This window comes from Triplophysa rosa, linkage group LG1, assembly GCF_024868665.1.
Source record: "Triplophysa rosa linkage group LG1, Trosa_1v2, whole genome shotgun sequence".
NCBI classification, from domain to species: Eukaryota; Metazoa; Chordata; class Actinopteri; order Cypriniformes; family Nemacheilidae; genus Triplophysa; species Triplophysa rosa.
The window spans coordinates 37,068,730-37,088,545 of NC_079890.1; the positions used below are offsets into that span (position 1 = coordinate 37,068,730).

The following is a 19,816-nucleotide window of genomic DNA, read 5'->3' on the forward strand; positions in this document are numbered from 1 at the left end:
ATTAATCGCCATAATCGCAATGATTTATTAGACAATTAATCGACAATCAAATTTCATAATCGTGACAGCCCTAACAAGAACATGTAAAATAATATTAACATCATAATCACACAATAATAAATTTGGGCAGTATGCTTTATTAGCGGCTTTTTCATTCGCTCTGCGTGAGATCAAATGCGTTCTGCAGCTCGTTCTGTACTCCTTTTTGTCCATTGCTTTCTATTCGCTTTTTTTACACACATTGCTTTGCTTTTTTAAATAATTAAAACATGATATAATGTAATCTTGTTTGTTGATAGGCTATAGGCCTACCCTAATTATAACTTGTAGGCTACTTAAATTGCGACACAATTAAAAAAGTTCCAATGATTAAACATCATTTAAATAAACAAATAATGAAACATTCGTTTTTAAGCTTTTAATTAATTGTTGTTAAATATTTTAAGTTTCATGATTTCAGTGTAATAGACACCCACTTTTACTAAAACGTAATTTAATTTGATTACAAAATGTTTATTGATCTTTTAGAGTCCGAAAAAACAGATTTAAAGGAGAAAATAAAATGAATTTTGTATAGGCTACATATTTTAAGCCCAGGCACAGACCCAAAGCAAACATGCTCATCGCATCACTTCTTGCAGCCGCTAAAATGATCCAGTAACGGTTGGCGCATCAGCAAATGCAGAAATATTAATGAACATAACGTAAGGAAAGTGGAACACATATGCCTGTTTTAGCTACATTAAATATAGGATATGAACAGTTTGATTAATAGCCTATTCTTTAGTCTTCAAAATGTATTACATAGGTCCTATGCAAAGTTTTTGGACCGCCTTCTGGGCCATTCTTGGTTTTAGACTAGTCGTATACACGGTTACAAAACTTTAGTTTAAACGACTGTCAAATTAGTCGTAGCGCACATCCCTAGTATCGAGTTCGATACTTTTAGGCACCGACCGAATTTCCTCGATACCATCGAGTATCAAAAACACCTCATCGTTCGATACCACATTTCGATACCAATAGCGTGCACAATGGGCAACATGACAAATCAGATGAAGCTCTGCCTGCAAGAAGACAAAGCCGGTGCGGTCATCCTCTTTTTCTCACTCTCTGCCACCGGACCTGAAGCCACTTGCCACCGAGCTTCCTTCAACCAGCCCAACAACACACAGTGAAGGCAGCGGCACTATGTGTGGGACTCTGACAGGTGAGGTTAACTTTTAACAAACACAATCATATTTTAGAATTGGTCCATGCAAAAAGGCTTATTTTGGACTAGGGGTGGGCGATCTGACGATCTTAAATCACGATCGATCTTGAAGGCGTCCGCAATCCACTTTTCAATGGAATTGCGAGGATCATGATCTTGTCTGTCGTCTAAAACAAGAGGTGTGTTCGACATCATTCAGCACTGCACAGACCCATTGGCGTAAGACATTGAAGCACCGCGAGAGCAGAGAGCTCCGTATGCTTTCAATTCACTCTCGCCGTGCTGCGAGGTCTCACGCGTGCGATACAGTTTTGCAAGTGCATTAGACAGAGCGGCTTGTCTGTGTGAAGTGTGTTTGTCTTTGTGCTTGTTTTTGTGTGACGTTAATCGATGGCGCACCGCTAATTTACTTAAGTATTAGTCTGTTTTGCGATTAAAACTCGTTTCCCGGCTGCATTGAGTTTATATAGCCTATATCTAGAGCCCTATGATTTCCGTGATGTGGACGCGGAATCCTGCTATTTAAATCTGTCGTTGTGCGTGTATGAGTGAATGTGTTGCACAGTTTAACATGCTACACGCGTGACGCTCATGGATTTAAATGTGTCTCACTGTATGAGGACATAAACACATGAACATTATGTCCAGAGTTGCCCTGAGAGTTTATTTTAGGTGCATTTAACTGTTTTCACTATTTGAGAAAAACTATCAACACTGAACTACATACACTGAAACTCAAGTGTCTATTGTGGGAACGTCGTGTTCACGACACCCGTCAAAATAGAAGTTAACCCAAACGCTTGAATGAAAAAATACTGTAGTGTTCTATAGTATTTGATATAACAAACTGTGGTATTCTTGTTGTAAAAACTTTAATATTTACTACAGTAAGGTTCAAAATATCTAGGAATTGTACTGCAGTTTACTATAGGCCTAGTAAATACTATAGTAGAGGCTACTACAGTATTTTAATGTGGACAAATATATTACCATTATATAGTAAAAAAAATGGACAACACAGAACAATAAAAAATGGGTAAACTAAAAATGATATGGTCCTAATTGATCCATTTGTATATAACATTAATGTCCTTTGTTGTTAACCAATCTATTTATGTGATCATCTGCATTTGTGTTTTTTAAAGATGATAACAGATGTTTTATACTTGTGCTACATGTACAACCGTTTAGCCTGTGCTACAAAACTTTAAGCATCTGTAGCATTAGTGCTATGTGCAAAAAAGAATGAATGTACAGCCCTGCATTTCTATTCAGATCGTGGATCGAGATTCTTTGTTATGAAGATCGTGATATGCTTTCTTTGGGAAGATCTCTCAGCCGGATTTTGGACCATAAAGTGTATTGATAAATACCCTGCCTCCATTACATATCTCTGTCATGTCATTATAAGTGTTTGATCACATAATTTGAGTGATCATTGCAAAAAAATGTGTTTATGTATATTCCGTTTATGTAGCCTATATACTGGATTCTACAGCACTTCCAGTTCGTGTGTCCAAACTTTTGACTGGTACTGTACTATAATATACACAAAGAATATCGGCCGATATATCGATATCAGACCGTTTCTACTCCCTAACATTGGTATTGGCCCACAAAAAAACCACATCGGTCGGGCTCTACATAATATTTAGGTACTGTATATCGGCTAATATACAGGTTATCGGCTTCCAATGTTCAAGAATTATCGACCAAAATTTACATATCGGTGCATCCCTAACCCGCGGACCAAAATCCGCAGTATGATCCGAACCACGAGTTTTGTGATCCATTGCACTACTAATACAGACACAAACATATCTACATACATGCCACAAGAACCAACAGCTTTTAGATTTAACAGCGCCATATTTACATTTAAGTCAACGTTTGAAAGCTCTGAAGGAGAGTAATACATTACATGGCTTAATAAGACTTTGGAAAACACCTACACTGCTTTTAAAGTAACTTTGTCAGTTGTTAAGCTTAAAAGCACTTATTCACCGTTTGCCATCACTGCACTGAAAAGCAGCATGAATGTTTTGCTTAACACAAAAGCTCATCTGGGTTTGGAATAAAACGAGAGCATGACAGAATGCGAATTTCTTGGTGAAGCGTTCCTTTATAACGCGTGTATAATGCAGTGTAAATAGCAGCACCAGACTGGAGCCGAGCGTTCAGATCTGCAGCTCACCCAAAGGCTGTTAAGACAGCAGATGGGCACAGCAGCATGCTGCTATAGAAAAACACTCCCATGTAACAACAAACTGGTTTTATGTGCTGTTGCACCAGGAAGTCACAAGTATTTGGGTTCAAAACAATCTGCGGTTCACTTCGGCAACTCGGCAGCAAAGAAAAAAAGAGCAAAGCCCCGAGGGTTTAAGATGACAACCTCACCAAACCTGTCCCAACAGAGTGGAAAAACACCCACCCCCTTTAGATCAGACCTTCCTGAACAAAACCAGACAAGCAAATTCTGATAAAGACTCACATACGCTGACGATTTAACGTCACAACAACTTTAAATCCATCAAGAGCTTATTTACAGCACTTAAAACACATAGTTTGCTACAATTCAACGAGCGTTTCATTTTTTTGTCTAACAAAAGTGCCACCGAATAGTCTACGGACAGCGTGCATGAAAGAAGTGGAAGTAGTGGAAATGAGTAGAGTAGTAAAAAGTAGGGTGCTTAAAGCCTTTGTGCGACGCTCTCGGCACCAGGAGCGCTGAAAACAAAGAAGTGTCAGAGCCCCGCAGTGGACCTCCTCTCTTTGGTCTTTGGTTAGGTATGCTTTTCAGTCACACACCGGCCTCGGCCCTCCCCCCTTCCTGTCCCCGCATTTCAATGTAAATAGGCCGACTGAATGGCTGCAGCTGCCCTATCAAAAGGACAGTGCTGCTAAAGGGTCCAGTCATTGAGATTCAGCCAGGCCTCGCTTCCCCACCCCCACACATCACAAGAGCCGAACGGCAGCCAGCGGCCCGCAGGAAGTGCGCTTCGATTTAGAAAATGGCCCCTTATAAACTTAAGCCAATGTGAAGGCAGCGAACAAAATCTACAGTTCTATGACACATACAGGAAATGATGCAACGCAATTTGCTAACTGTTCCTTTTACTTGTCTTTTTTAATACACGCCTATTATAATGCACTATGTGTGTTGCAATTGTGTGAAAATAGCTAGGCTGCAAATGATTGGGCAATTGACACCAATGCACAATTATTTGTTATCCTAAAAATAAAAACACTAAAACTAGCCAGAGGACACAAGAAAACGAATACATTTGAGATTGGGGTATGAAACATCAACCGAATAAGAGATTTCGCACCACATGCAAAGAATTCGATAGCGGCAGTTTAGATCTTACATGTCTGCAACTAAAAATAAATCTCTGTAAGAGAAGAATGCTAACAACAGCCTGTGCAGCTCATATGGATAATGCATTACTCAGCCCTCAGCACAACCAATCACAAACAACTGCCGTCTCTTGTCGCCCCAACCCCCTATGTTCTCGACCCTGTTCACATCTGCCCACACGAATGAAGCTTCTCCACCCCCAGCATACACACATTCCTCGTTTACAGCTGAAATTCACTTCATCAAGAGGGTAAGAGCTAAAAACAATGGAAGTCAGAATTGATTGGGAGTGAATACAATAATACATCAACCATATGTTTAAATGTTACACTGCTCAATCACGTTGACCTAAAACTAGGGCTGTCAAATGATAAATCGCGATTAATCGCATCCAGAATAAAGGTTTGTATTAACATAATATACGTTTCTTTACTGTGCATATTAATTGTGTAATTAAAATAAAATAGAATTTAAATGAGTGGTAAATATAAATAAATACATGTAAATATGTCCTAAATATGTATACATGTATGCGAAATATAAAATGAATATGCACACAGTACACAGTACAGTGGGGGGGGAAAACATGTGATCCATGCGCACTAGGTCTTAAAGGGACAGCAGCATAATAAATATATCTGGTTTAATGCTCATCAAACAACAAAAAACGAAGACAAAACAGACTCACTGCTCCTGACTGATCAACTTTAATAACTTTAATATGGTTTGATCTATATTTCAGTATACTGTGAAGTAGGGCTGGGCGATATGGCAAAAAAGTAAACTCGATAGTTTTTTTCTATATTGATCGATAACGATATTTATTTCGATATATATTTAATTAAAAAACTGTATTAAAATAATCTATTTTAAATACAGTTTATTAACAAAAGTTAACCTTTATCCAGTTAAAATTCAATTAAATTAATGCACTGTTGCAACACAGAGGATATTAGGCCATAAACAACATGTACCAGTTCATTCAGTCTCATTTTGACTCAATTGACTCGTTAAGTAAAGGGAGTGTTCCTTCAGTACATTCAACCAATGAAAGGGCTCCGTTACTGTGTACATTCGAACGGTATTGGCTCAGCACCTGCGCACATACATAACGCTGCAATAATGTCTTGCTCGAGTAGTGGGATTCATTCAATGCATTCAGTGAACCTTAGTCTTTCAAAAAGACATCTCACATAAACTGTAGTACATTTCTTTAATCATGCAAGCATCTTACATACAAGGTTCAATATTTTAATGTGCACACAAACTCACTTCATTACATCTCTGATCTGTACAGGGCAGCGCTGGTTTGTTTCATATGCACCAGCTCATGTTAGCAGATATGTTAACGATGGATATAAAAACGTTTGTGCTTGAGTTTCGAAGTAACTCGCTTGCAATTGCGCCTCAAGTTTGTTTTGTTTAACCGGCGATTGCGAAAAAAATAAGACACTTGATAAACCGCGTGATGACAACTCGAGGTTAGTTTCACCTTTGTTTCCGCTTCCAGTAATGTTTTCCTCCTCATGTCGAGTTTTCTTTGCCAAGTGCAGTATGAAATGGACTTTGTACTTTGACGCGCATGATAAAAGCTGCACGCTGACTGACTGTTGTTGCATTTATTTCTGCGTTCTGTTAGACTGTAAGATTAATCCATATCGAGTCAAAATGCCAATAGCTTATCATCGTTTTTGAAATACATTTTATCGCGATTCGATATGATATCGTTTATCGGCACAGCCCTACTGTGAAGACTATTAAGTGTTATTTTACATTTGACTCCTTTATTCAGTTTCTTGGCCTAATAACCGCAGTTAGACCAACCTGAAACACCTAAAAAGCACTGTTAATTTTATTTGTGTGTTTGCTTTATTACATTTGATCATTTGTTCTAATTTTATTACTAACTGATTGACTATTATTATAAGAGTTAGGCTAATAGTTTTATGGTATTATGAGCTTATTTCTTAAGATTGCATAGGTAAAAAACAAAATAATATTACTAGACATTATTATTTATTTAATACTTTTTGTGGCGGGCAAGTAAAATTTTTGTCAGGGCCAGTAAAAATGTAGAAACTTAAATATGCATAATAATCGTCATAATCGTGCAACTGTGATTATTCCTCAGACTATAATCGTACCAACAAATTCTATAATCGTTGCATCCCTGCCGTGTAGTCGACTAGTCTAAGAATGGCCCAGAAGGCGGTCCAAAAACTTTGCATAGGGCCTATGTTATGCATTTTAAAGACTAAAGAATAGGCTATTAATTAGGTATGCAACAATACAGCGAGGGCTGAAAAGATTCCTCGAGTAACTCGAGTAATTCGAATACAAAAAATCATCGAGGCAATTTTGTTGCCTCGAAGCCTCGTTTAATCCATTTAACTACAGTACACACGGAGCGCTGCGTTTCCCCACGGACCGTTATTACTGACGCACAGCCCGCTAAACTCTATTCATGTTACAGTGCTCTCAAGTCTCACGCATTCACCGCGAGACACGCGCATTTTAGTCTGTTCACACGCTCACAACTAGTACCCGATCATTTCTCATGCTGATAAATAAGTGATAGCTTATTGAAATGGTGAACTGCTATTTTACTTAGTTTTAGTCTATTTTGTGAGTGAAACTTGTTTTCCGGCTGCACTGAGTCCATAAAACTACAGGTGCTGGTCATATAATTAGAATATCATCAAAAAGTTGATTTATTTCACTAATTCCATTCAAAAAGTGAAACTTGTATATTATATTCATTCATTACACACAGACTGATATATTTCAAATGTTTATTTCTTTTAATTTGATGATTATAACTGACAACTAATGAAAATCCCAAATTCAGTATCTCAGAAAATTAGAATATTACTTAAGACCAATACAAAGAAAGGATTTTTAGAAATCTTGGCCAACTGAAAAGTATGAACATGAAAAGTATGAGCATGTACAGCACTCAATACTTAGTTGGGGCTCCTTTTGCCTGAATTACTGCAGCAATGCGGCGTGGCATGGAGTCGATCAGTCTGTGGCACTGCTCAGGTGTTATGAGAGCCCAGGTTGCTCTGATAGTGGCCTTCAGCTCTTCTGCATTGTTGGGTCTGGCATATCGCATCTTCCTCTTCACAATACCCCATAGATTTTCTATGGGGTTAAGGTCAGGCGAGTTTGCTGGCCAATTAAGAACAGGGATACCATGGTCCTTAAACCAGGTACTGGTAGCTTTGGCACTGTGTGCAGGTGCCAAGTCCTGTTGGAAAATGAAATCTGCATCTCCATAAAGTTGGTCAGCAGCAGGAAGCATGAAGTGCTCTAAAACTTCCTGGTATACGGCTGCGTTGACCTTGGACCTCAGAAAACACAGTGGACCAACACCAGCAGATGACATGGCACCCCAAACCATCACTGACTGTGGAAACTTTACACTGGACCTCAAGCAACGTGGATTCTGTGCCTCTCCTCTCTTCCTCCAGACTCTGGGACCCTGATTTCCAAAGGAAATGCAAAATTTACTTTCATCAGAGAACATAACTTTGGACCACTCAGCAGCAGTCCAGTCCTTTTTGTCTTCAGCCCAGGCGAGATGCTTCTGACGCTGTCTGTTGTTCAAGAGTGGCTTGACACAAGGAATGCGACAGCTGAAACCCATGTCTTGCATACGTCTGTGCGTAGCGGTTCTTGAAGCACCAAAAGTGCCAAAGCTACCAGTACCTGGTTTAAGGACCATGGTATCCCTGTTCTTAATTGGCCAGCAAACTCGCCTGACCTTAACCCCGTAGAAAATCTATGGGGTATTGTGAAGAGGAAGATGCGATACGCCAGACCCAACAATGCAGAAGAGCTGAAGGCCACTATCAGAGCAACCTGGGCTCTCATAACACCTGAGCAGTGCCACAGACTGATCCACTCCATGCCACGCCGCATTGCTGCAGTAATTCAGGCAAAAGGAGCCCCAACTAAATATTGAGTGCTGTACATGCTCATACTTTAATGTTCATACTTTTCAGTTGGCCAAGATTTCTAAAAATCCTTTCTTTGTATTGGTCTTAAGTAATATTCTAATTTTCTGAGATACTGAATTTGGGATTTTCATTAGTTGTCAGTTATAATCATCAAATTAAAAGAAATAAACATTTGAAATATATCAGTCTGTGTGTAATGAATGAATATAATATACAAGTTTCACTTTTTGAACGGAATTAGTGAAATAAATCAACTTTTTGATGATATTCTAATTATATGACCAGCACCTGTAGATGCGGACTAGTGGATGCCGAATCATGTTATCTACACACGACATCTGTCTGTTCTGCGTGTCTGAGTGAATGAACTGCACAGTTTAACGTGCTACACACGTGATTCTCATGAATTTGTCTGCGTCTGCACTTTATGAGGACATGAACACATGAACTTCATCTCCAGAGTTGCTCTGAGAGTTTATTTCAGAACATTTTACTGAGTGAAGCTAACACACTAAAAGATAAGCGTCTTCCGACGACCTGCCAAAATAAAAGTCCGGTTAACTCTGTATTTTATGTGCACAAATATATTAATATTTAATATAAAAAAATAAACTAATTTAAATAAACAAAATGCATCATGCATAAATTGAAGTTAGTTGTTTACCTTTGAAATTATTCTTTCTATTTTTATTAATGTTTCTTATTTATACATTTGTATTAGGCCTATATTGCATTTTTAATGTAATATGGCAATGGAATGTACTAAATGGGTTTAGTTTTCACAGATATGAATGTATGCAATTTCAGCAATAAATATGTAAATATTTCTAAAAAGGAAACAAATTAGTTGTTCATTTTAAGAGACCTGTCTTATTTTCTCTTGTATATTTAGTATTGCTCTTTAAGAAAGAAAAAGTACTTATTATCCGAAAACCCGATTAATCGATGGAAAATCAGTAGAATACTCGATTACTAAAATAATCGATAGCTGCAGCCCTAAATACAGCTCACCCACGGTTCAATATAGTGTTGTCACTATACTGGAATTTCTAACTTTCATTCAATACCTAAAAAAATATCGATATTCGATACCATTTTCGATACCACAGGGAATAAACTGCCATAGCAATAAGGCCCTAATACGCAATAGCAATATAGGCCTTTTTAATTTTTATTTGAAGTTAAATTGAACAAGACTAGACAATGAGGTATATATTTTTACATTATTTATTAATTGTTAATCTAATGTTAATTTTACGAATACATTTACAATTTAAAATCAAAGTTGTATTTGTCAGTATTAATGGACCAGACCCTGTTGAAAAAAACAGCCTATGCTGGTTTGGTATGTTTTGATGCTGGTTTGCTGGTTTGTGCTGGTTTAAACTGTTCATGTGCTGGTTTAAGATGGTTCTTAGCTGGTTTAAGATCAAACCAGCATCGATCAAAACAGACCTTACCCAGCATATACTGGATTTTTCAACAGGGGAGCTTACATAAATAGTTGTATTTTTTAACTAACATTTAAAAGAGATTAATAAATACTTGAACAAATGTATCGCTCATTCATTGTTTGTTAATGTTAGTTAATAGCCTACATTTTTATTTGGCTAAATTGGCTTTTATTCACATAGGCCCATACTCGCACATAGACAGAAACGCAAACTTAAACGCATGAACTGTTGCAGAGACTCCGCACTGGACATCTTTCTAACATTAACAACTTTTAACCGGAGCGAATGAGACGAGTGGATGAAATCATTGAACAGCGCACACACATAGAGCACTATGGTAAACACGGAAGTGCAAACGTGTATCACACGCGAGAACTGTTGCGGAGACTTAACTCGCACCAGCATTATTTCAAACATCAAATTAACCGGAGCGAACGAGACGAGTGGATGAAATCATTGATGAGCGCACATAAAGACAGAAACGCGTGCATTAAACATGAGAACTGTTGCGGAGACTCTGTACTAACATAAACAACATATAACCAGGGCGAATGAAACGAGTGGATAAAATTATTGATCAGCGCACATACATGGATGGCTATGGTAAACACGGGAAGCGTAACGAGCGTGCACCACGCCAGATGTGTTACTGAGATTGGCCATCTTTTCTAACATTAACACTATTTAACTGCCACAAACGAGTCAAGTATGTGAGAGGAGGCGGGGCTCTGTTGTTATGCGTTCACGTGCAGTGTGTGTTAACTCACTGTCAGAAAAGAGAAAGAGAGCGGGAACGCGCAGCTGATATCGATACGTGGGACATGGGTATTGGAACCGTTTCAGATTCTTCAGTATCGATACTTATCGAAATATCGATATTTTTGACAACACTAGTTCAATATGAACCTCTGTTTTTCGCCCACGGTTTTCGGTTCGGTTCTGATGGCTTTGGCACATTAAAGGTTTTTTTCATTGTTTTATGCTTATGTGACAGGAACAGTAAAAACTATTTTACTGAAATTCTCTTTATTTTACTTTTTATTTTATAAATCTTTAAGCAAAAGTCAACTTGTACAAATTCCTGGTGTACTGAATAAATGTAAAGATTTACACTGGCAGCTCACAGCAGTTTTTGGTTTACTGTTCATCAACATGCCAGTAAAATAAGCTTCTTGAAGAAGTGTTGCGCAGAGCTGCACGATTTTGTATAAAATGAGAATCCCGATTTTCTTGCTTAAAATAAAGATCCCGATTCTCTCACGATTCTCAATAACTTTTTTATTTTGAACATTAAGGTTATCAAACAATATGGCAATAAAATAAGACATAATAATACTCTTGACTTCAATCAAATTTAAAGAAATGCAATAAACAAAAATTTGGTTGGAGGTTGATGGGTATGGTGTTGCATTGAATAATGTTGCTTTAATTGCCGTTTGTTTTGACTGCTTGCTGATACTTTGTGATTGAGTTTTTTTTTTTGTACCATCTCATCATACTGTAGTATATGATGACGTTTGAGGTGATTTTGCAGATTGGTGGTGTTACTCGTTGGTGCAGAAACAATGGCTAAACATTGCTTGCAATATATGGTTTGCTGAGTAGTATATCATCTGGTTTGAATCCGAAAAAAGCCCACACTCTGGAATAAGATCCTCTTTTTGGTAATAAAACAATGTCAGGGTTCTTGTCAGACGTACCTGCGCATTGCTCTGCCTCACTCATCCTCTTTAGTTTCTGTTTCTTTCTAACTTCTTGGCGAAAGCATCCGCTGTACCGGTGGCGCTAACACGAGCACATCTATCTGGCTTGCGCAATACCCGATGTGACGTCAAGACGGCATCACGGCCGCTGTGAGTGATTGCGTGTTATCTAGAGAACTGCCGAGACTGCGTCTTTTCTCTCCTTGGAAATAGAATTAGCTGAATCGTTGAAATGCTGGATTAAGATTGTTTGAGGGTCGAATCGAGATCGCGATCTTTGAACGATTAATCGTGCAGCTCTACATCAGAGTATTTAAAATGACGTAATGCACAACTTGCGATCGCTGTAATGGAAGTAAATATGCGGTGCACTGCAAACACTAGCGCTCAATGGGAAAGGCCAAAGATAATATATTAACAAGGTGCACCACTGCCATTGCAATAAATTGGAAGAAATGCAATGCTTAATAGCTGCTTGGAGGCGCTCTTGCTATGACATTAATAGCTGTCCGAAAGGCCACCGAGTGGCATGACTTTCGTTAAACGGACTTTGGTGTGGTGCTGTAGACCCCTACTAGGCTCTTTCTGCATGTGCTGAGAGCAACGCGAATGTGCTGCTTTCATATGAAGTGTAAAAATACATTCTTGATGTGCCAAATTTTGACATTATCCCTTTAGTACAACGGGCATACAATAAAGCCAGCCCGTGTCTGTTCGTCAGCATTATACTCAACAGCACATTGCTTCTCGAGTTGCAGGCAGTCTCGCTTCACCACCCGACCACCACTCGCTATTAGATATTACTCGTGGGGATGCGTTTATCTATCTCAACATACAGACAAACACGGACAGAGCCAGTTCAGAGTGTAAATAAGCGCACGGAAAAATTTAAACGCAAAACCAGAAAACCGCAATTCACTTACACGTATTGAACCGTGGAGGTCGTACCGAACGGTTCAATATTATATTGAGTATTGTGGCATCCCTACTATTAATCAAACTGTTCATATCCAATATTTAATGTAGCTAAAACAGGCATGTGTTCCACTTTCCTTATGTTATGATCATTAATATTTCTGCATTTATATTTTAATAATTCGTTATTCAAACATATTGTTTTTGTAATTTAAAAGGTTTTTAAATGAAACATTAAAATGAAAGTAATTTAAATTATAACAGTTTGTGTAACTGTAGTTTTCAGTGTCAACTAGTAGGAGCTGTTCCGTTTAAACGAAGAGTCGATTAGTCTCGCACATCCCTAGTGTAAACGCAAACTTTCATTCTGAATGCGATTAATCATTTGACAGCCTTCCCCAAAAGTAATATTAACATCAAGATGATAATCCTTTTTTGTACAAAATAAGGAAATATATTTTGCTGTTCTATGAAGCCTGATAAAGGCAAGATAAAACAATATCGTAGACAAAGCAGCACATACTATCACGCCTCTACATAGGTTTAAAAGATAAGCCTCCATCAGAAGAGCTGAAACTAAAGGATCAAAAGAAACCACTGAGTGATAATATATAGAGAGAAGAAATGCGGCAAAGAAGAGAGCGGGGAGAGAGAAGCATCTCTTTTGATGTATGAGAGTTGGAAAGAAATGTTATCAAACGCACTGCGGTGGAAGCACAACCTGCGCCCGAGTGGAGAGGCAGGGAAACCTTCAAACCTCGAATAAAGTGCCCCGTCTTAGAGGATGGCAAATGTGGATGACATTCAGTGTCATGTGCATTTGTATGTGTGTGCTGCCAAAGTGAACGAGTCTCAGAGGGGTTTAAATGGCATTTGGCTGTCCGGGGCATGCACAGGGGCCTATAAAACATTTACAGCACACGAGAGAAGCGAAACACGAGAGAGAAGAGCAAGCTTTCCTGTTTACAGACTACCGTTATGCAATGAGAAAGGGGAAGGCCAAAGGAAACCAGCACACAATAAGACATGTGAATAATGACTCAAACTATTACAACCCGCCTTCGGCATTTCCCACAGTGGGAATTAAGATTACTTCAGCACTCATTCTGTTCTGAGAGGTTGCTGAGATATGTCAACACTTCAGGTAAGTGCTCACTGATAAGTGTTTGGTGCAGGATTAGGGATGTAACGATTCACTCAGCTCACGATGCGATGCGATTCACGATTCTGATCTCACGATGCGATTTATTCATGATTTACTCACGATTTATTTTTACAAAATGAGTTGAAACAAATTAGAAATGAACAACTTCCCTTGCATTATTTCTTAAATGCTTCACGTTTCTTTGTATAATAAAATTATCTTTTATTTCAAATAACAAAACTAAACTGCAATTTTATAGCAAATTAATAATAGAAAAAGTCTCTTTAATATAAACAAACTAATACTGTCTGTGCTTTTCTTGGATTTCTTTTGCATTTAAGAAACATCAGCATGTCCAGGGGTGCACATAAGTTTTTCTATCTGGTTCTCAAGAGAGCACCTGGAGATTCGGTTTGGTGCTCACATTGCACATAATGAGACAAATGAAATTTACCCATTAAAAATAAAAGTAAAAAAGTAGTTACTTTTTAATGAACAATAAACAAAATAAAGTGGGATAATACTATATTTATATTACTTTAAAGTACACTTAAAATACAATGATAATGTATTTCTTCTTGTTTTTCTTTTTACATTAGTAAATATTAATTTTCAACACCAATTTTGAAACCTAAAACGACAACCTTTTTGGTTTTTGGCAGGTTGCTGGGAACTGCACTTGCGAACGCACAAGGAGACTTGCGGTGCGGAGCTGGGATCGAGTATAGCATAGAGAAACACAAGCTGCGTGCAAGTGTCAAGTTTAAACAGCTTGTCCTTTTAGAAAGTTTAAGAGAAGCGGTGTTTTGGTAGACGTGCAGCGCAGTTCCAGACATTCACAGAGCCTGCGCGTGCCGCGTGCTTCTCTAGTAACGAAAGCAGAACCAACAAAGGCGGAGCTACCAATACTCCGTTTTTCATCATTTACACACAGGTCCCGTTTATCACCGGGAACAAACGACATATCAGTAGATTTGGCAGCATTCAGTACAAACGGAAATCTTATCCAGTATTACATTTAGTTGGTCTAAAACAGTGATTGTGCATCAAAAGGTTTCAACCATGTCAGTACGCAAATGAGCATTCTAAACTTATTTACAGAGCGCATTTTTAATTTTGGTCGCGCATGCGCACCACTTATGTGCATCCCTGAGAATGTCCACGTTTAGGTTTGCAGTGAACATGGCGGCCCGTGCCGTTCAAAAAATGTATTGCGATTCAGTTCACACCTCAACCGATTTGAATCGTCACACATTATAATCGATTTTCAACCGGCTCACGGTGAATCGTTACATCCCTATACAGGATACGTAGGGCTTAACATTTACATTTACACATTTGGCAGACGCTTTTATCCAAAGCGACTTACATTGCATTGTACTACACATTTGTTTCTGACTATGTGCAATCCCCTGGGATCGAAACATTGACCTTGGCGTTGTTAGCGCCATGCTCTAACCACTGAGCCACAGGAAAGCTAAAAGCTTAAAGGGGTCATATGGCGCGATTACGTGTTTTTATGTGTGTTATAAGTTGCCCATGCATGTATTAGACACGTAAAATTGCAAAAATTATAGTGTTGGAAGAAAAGATTCATTCTATCTAGAAGCGAATGCTCACCCAGACCTGCCCAAAACGCCTCATGTAACCACACCCCCACAAATCTATGTCAGTTTGTGGTATGATTTGACTAAGACCACCAAAATGCATACGCAAGTAAGGTGGGCGTACCTGTCAGTACAACTGCTTTGGAACCTGATGTTCCAAATATGGTAAGAGGCGTTACATTTCCGTCACACACTTGCAGTATTCCACCAATCACTACGCACTGGTTAACTGGCCAATCATAGCACACCTCGCTTTTCAGAGCGATGAGCTTCGTAAAAATCTACGCGTTTCAGAGAGGCGGGGCACAGAGGAGATAAAAACATGCACGGTATGTGGAAAATACAATGTTTTTGAACCTTAAAGGCGGGGTGTCCGATTTCTCTTAGCTGTTGTTGATGTTCAAATCACCAAAACAGACACACCCCTACCCCCATCTTTCGCTTTAGTCAGCGCTCGGCTCGACTAATGTCTGTCCTGTGCACTGTATACCTTACTGCTGATTGGCTACAAGGTTGTTTTGGTACTCGGCCCGACTTTGTCTAAACAAGCGTAATTCGGAAATCGGACACCCCGCCTTTAAATCTTGCATACACATTGCATTACATATAAAACAAATGATAATATTTGTTTTAGCCGTGTCATATGACCCCTTTAAGTCATACAAGCATTCACATACAAGCCCTTGAATTAGTGCTAGTTGATAAGCCCCTAAGAAACAAATTTCCAGGTTTCCTTCCTAACTTTCCCAAAACTTGTGATCACTGAATAAGGTAATGATTTAATAGATATTGCGGTCAGATTTCCATTGTGCTACAATTACTAGATTAAAAACGATGCATATTATAGAAAATATCCTATAACATATTGCTTTAGAATTGCTTAGGAAGCAATATTCTTCAGGATAAAATATTTTAAAACAGAGCACCACTAGAAAAATGCACATGCATTCACTAGAGTTTTTATTATTCCTCATAACTTTTCTAGGCCAGAAAAAATTACTGCTTTAACATTCCCTGATAGTTCCAGGTTATCCATGGGAACCCTGAAATTTCCCATGTATCAGCAGAACACCATGGAGCGTCTGACTAGTAACAACAAGCCAATTTTATAGCACACAACTCAAAGAACAGCTGCCCCACACTCTTTAATCTCAACACCTACAAACCAGTTTATCTGAAGGCATATATTCACATACGTTGTAATGCAAGTACATTTAGTGGAAGACCAGTTTTAAATCACACTGACCTTTAGGATCTTGTATTTGCTAACAAAACGGCTAAAAGCAAACAACAAATCGGAACATGACTGCCAATTACAGAACGCTGGCTAAAAACTGTGTGCATCTGCAGACCTAAATAGGCCATATTTCTTATGGTGACCAAGCAAAACATGGTTTTGCATCAAACCCACATAAATACTTTCACATTAAATACGCTGCGATTTAGAAAGCACCAAAATACCATCATACTTTCTGAACTTTGTCAAGAATTTGAACTCTGCGACCACAGGACGCATCCTATGGCATGGCTGTGTTACGTACTGAACAGAATTTGCTCTGAAAATGCACCACTGAAGAACAGATAAAATGGTTCAACGTGACTGCTATAGCAATTGAGAGAGAAAAACAGCTCAAGAAAGCTCTGACTCCTAATAAAAGAGCCCCTGACCCCACAACCTCAACAAAAATCCATTTCCCTTTAGGGGAGAAGAACAATGACCAGGACTCTTAAAACACAATAAGAATCGGGTAGTGAAACAGGCCTGACAAACCACAGATTCAATATACTATTGCCTAAATATAATACTTCAGCTAAACCCGGTATCTCTGAAAGTATCTTTAAACATGGTCTGGAAAAACAACCAACAAACGGCCAGAAATCAGTGAGGCTATCTTATGCTGTGAAATGGAAAGAGGTATTTTGTGATGTTTCTACTTAAGGCTTGACTCCAGGAGAAATAAACACAACATCGAGAGTAAGGGAGGGATGTAAAGTGGTAGCAGAGTATGAGAAGAGAGGGAGAGAGAGAGTGCTAACGCCCCAACATCGCCGCAGTGATGTTCCACTGCACCAAGAGCAAAACTAGACTCTACTAGACCTATTTACACCATCACAAACTTACATTTTCCTTTCCAGTATCCTTTAGAGAACTGTGCTATAGCCCTGCTCCAATGCATGTCAAAGTAAACAAACCAATCTCCGATGAACCACAGAATATATAAACAAGCACGTAGACATTAACACATGCCCACGTCCACACGCAAGCCAGCACAAACGTGTGCTTCACAATCACAAAGTTCAAGCCCTACATCAAAATCATGCACCCCATGATCATAGTTACTGATTAAACACACAAATAACAATAGATTTACATTGAAAATGCCCTTTCTGGTGTAAATTTTTCTATTTAACACTGAACAAGGTTTAGTGTTTCACAGCTTTTTTGAAAACAAAAGCTTTCAAGCTTCATGTTTTTCTTAAATTTGCTCAAATTCTCAACTTAAGTATCTGACTATCAAAAGGCAAACCAGAGACAAATAAACACATTTCCATAACAATATGACTAATCTTATAAATCTATCCTGTCTATATATTCATCTCATCATATTTCAGATTCAAACTGCAGCGTTGCAGAAGTTTAATGTTTACAAATAGGGTTAGCCCAATTTTTAATCTTATGTTATTTACTTCATTGGTCCAGCAACTACTTTATAGGCATAAAAATCAGCCTATGACGAAAAATATATTATCTTATATAGAAAAAAACCACGTATGCCCTTGAAAATATATGTATACTAAGCTGCCCATCCCAATGGCTCATTTCTGCAGGGCAGCAGAGCCCGTCTGGCCATATCCGATTCCCAAAGAGAAAACGACAACATGACGAAGATCTTTCCATTTCTCATACTTTTTCAGGCTTCCGTTAAACACAAACCATCAGTGTAGAGCTACACAACACTTTCTAATGCAGAAAACAGTTAAATCTGACAGAACTAACAGAGATTTTTAGCAATACGCAAACATTTCCTCGACTTCTGTGTGGGGGAGGGAAAATAAACTCCAGTTAGCAGCGGGCTAAAGCCGATAGCGGGCTAATCTTCAAAGTCGACGACCGTAACTGCCAGACGTTTTTCACAAAGCAAAAATCGTAATAAAGGTGTAATTAACAAATAAACAAACAAACGTACCTTCTCCGAAATGTGAACTACATCTACAAAATTATCCTTGGTATTCCTTCCCGATGCTTGTTTTTCCCATTTGAGGCCTCCTGCTTCAACAAGCCCCGATGGAAGAACATCCGAGGCGCGCGAGGCTCATGTCTGTTCGCGCTCGCGCTTCGCTCGGGCCAGCGTGCTAAGCTAATAACCGAATACCTCCTCCAAAACGCGATGATTAAAATCTCTCCGGGATCCGATAGACTAGTTACAGAAGGGGTAATAGACTCTCCACTCGTCCCTTTAAAACATCAGCTGGCCTCGGTAACTTTAATTTGACCGTTTTTGCTTGCTTTGAGATGTAAAAATAAAATTCCGCTTCAAGTTAATCCTCTACGTCCGTCTCCTTGCGAACCGTTTCGATCGGCCTTTGACTCGCGCTGACGCTGAACGGACGCGAGGAGCTGATACGCGGACTGTGATAGGCTGACGCGTATGGGCGGTCACTGTTTGTTACCCAGCGCAACGGTGAAGTGAAACTGGTGTCATTGTGGCTCAAGTGAGGTATGCTTCCATGTTGTTTTCTTCGGCGATTTCGAGCCAAAATGGCATTCTCAGTGGCATGTTTTTGCGAGCTCCATTTGCGTGAGAGGAAAATGGAGAACCTAGCAGGACGAGTCCAGAAAAGTAGGCTGAGCAGGATTAGTAGCAATCAAGCGAAAGAAGACGGTGATGATATTTTCACAAAGACAAGTAGTCCCTCCTGTTTAGTTCATACCAACTGAACGTTTTCTGTTTATTCAAGAATATTTTATGGAATGACAAACTGTTCGCCAAAGACCGCACGCAAGCGCTCCAGTATAAATCGATGTTTAACACTGTGTGGATTAGATTTTTGTTAAAACCCGTGTTTTTGTTTATATATTCAAGTGATGTATTTGTATTTTCTCACTTATTTTGCTTTGACGTCACAATGTATATCTGACACCAATTTCTTGAACGAGAGAAACACAATGGTGCCCTCTGCTGTATAGAGCCTACAACTATTTTCGGTGATTGTAAACAAAATTGTAATATGAATATATCAAACAATATCAACTTTTTGGTAAATTATACATGTGAATATTTTATATATGTGCTTTTTAAATCTGAATACAATTTTACTGTCTCTATATATTTATCATTTATTATTTTTTCCCAAACCATCTGCAAAACGCATAAATGTCTCAAATCGACTGCATAAAGACCCACATATGTAAAGTTTTCCCGGATTGTTTCTCTTTCGTTCACATTTAAAATGGAAGA

General features: G+C 38.7%; 1 protein-coding gene across 1 annotated transcript in view; it reads right to left on the reverse strand.

Annotated features, from left to right (window-relative positions):
* The window catches only part of ankrd11 (ankyrin repeat domain 11), a 121,605-nt gene extending 102,647 nt beyond the window's left edge, over positions 1-18,958 (reverse strand). Inside the window, exon 1 of the mRNA XM_057329075.1 lies at positions 18,545-18,958. The gene's annotated coding sequence lies outside the window, so the exon portion shown is untranslated. The remainder of the gene's footprint in view (positions 1-18,544) is intronic.
* Between the last annotated feature and the right edge of the window lie 858 nt (positions 18,959-19,816).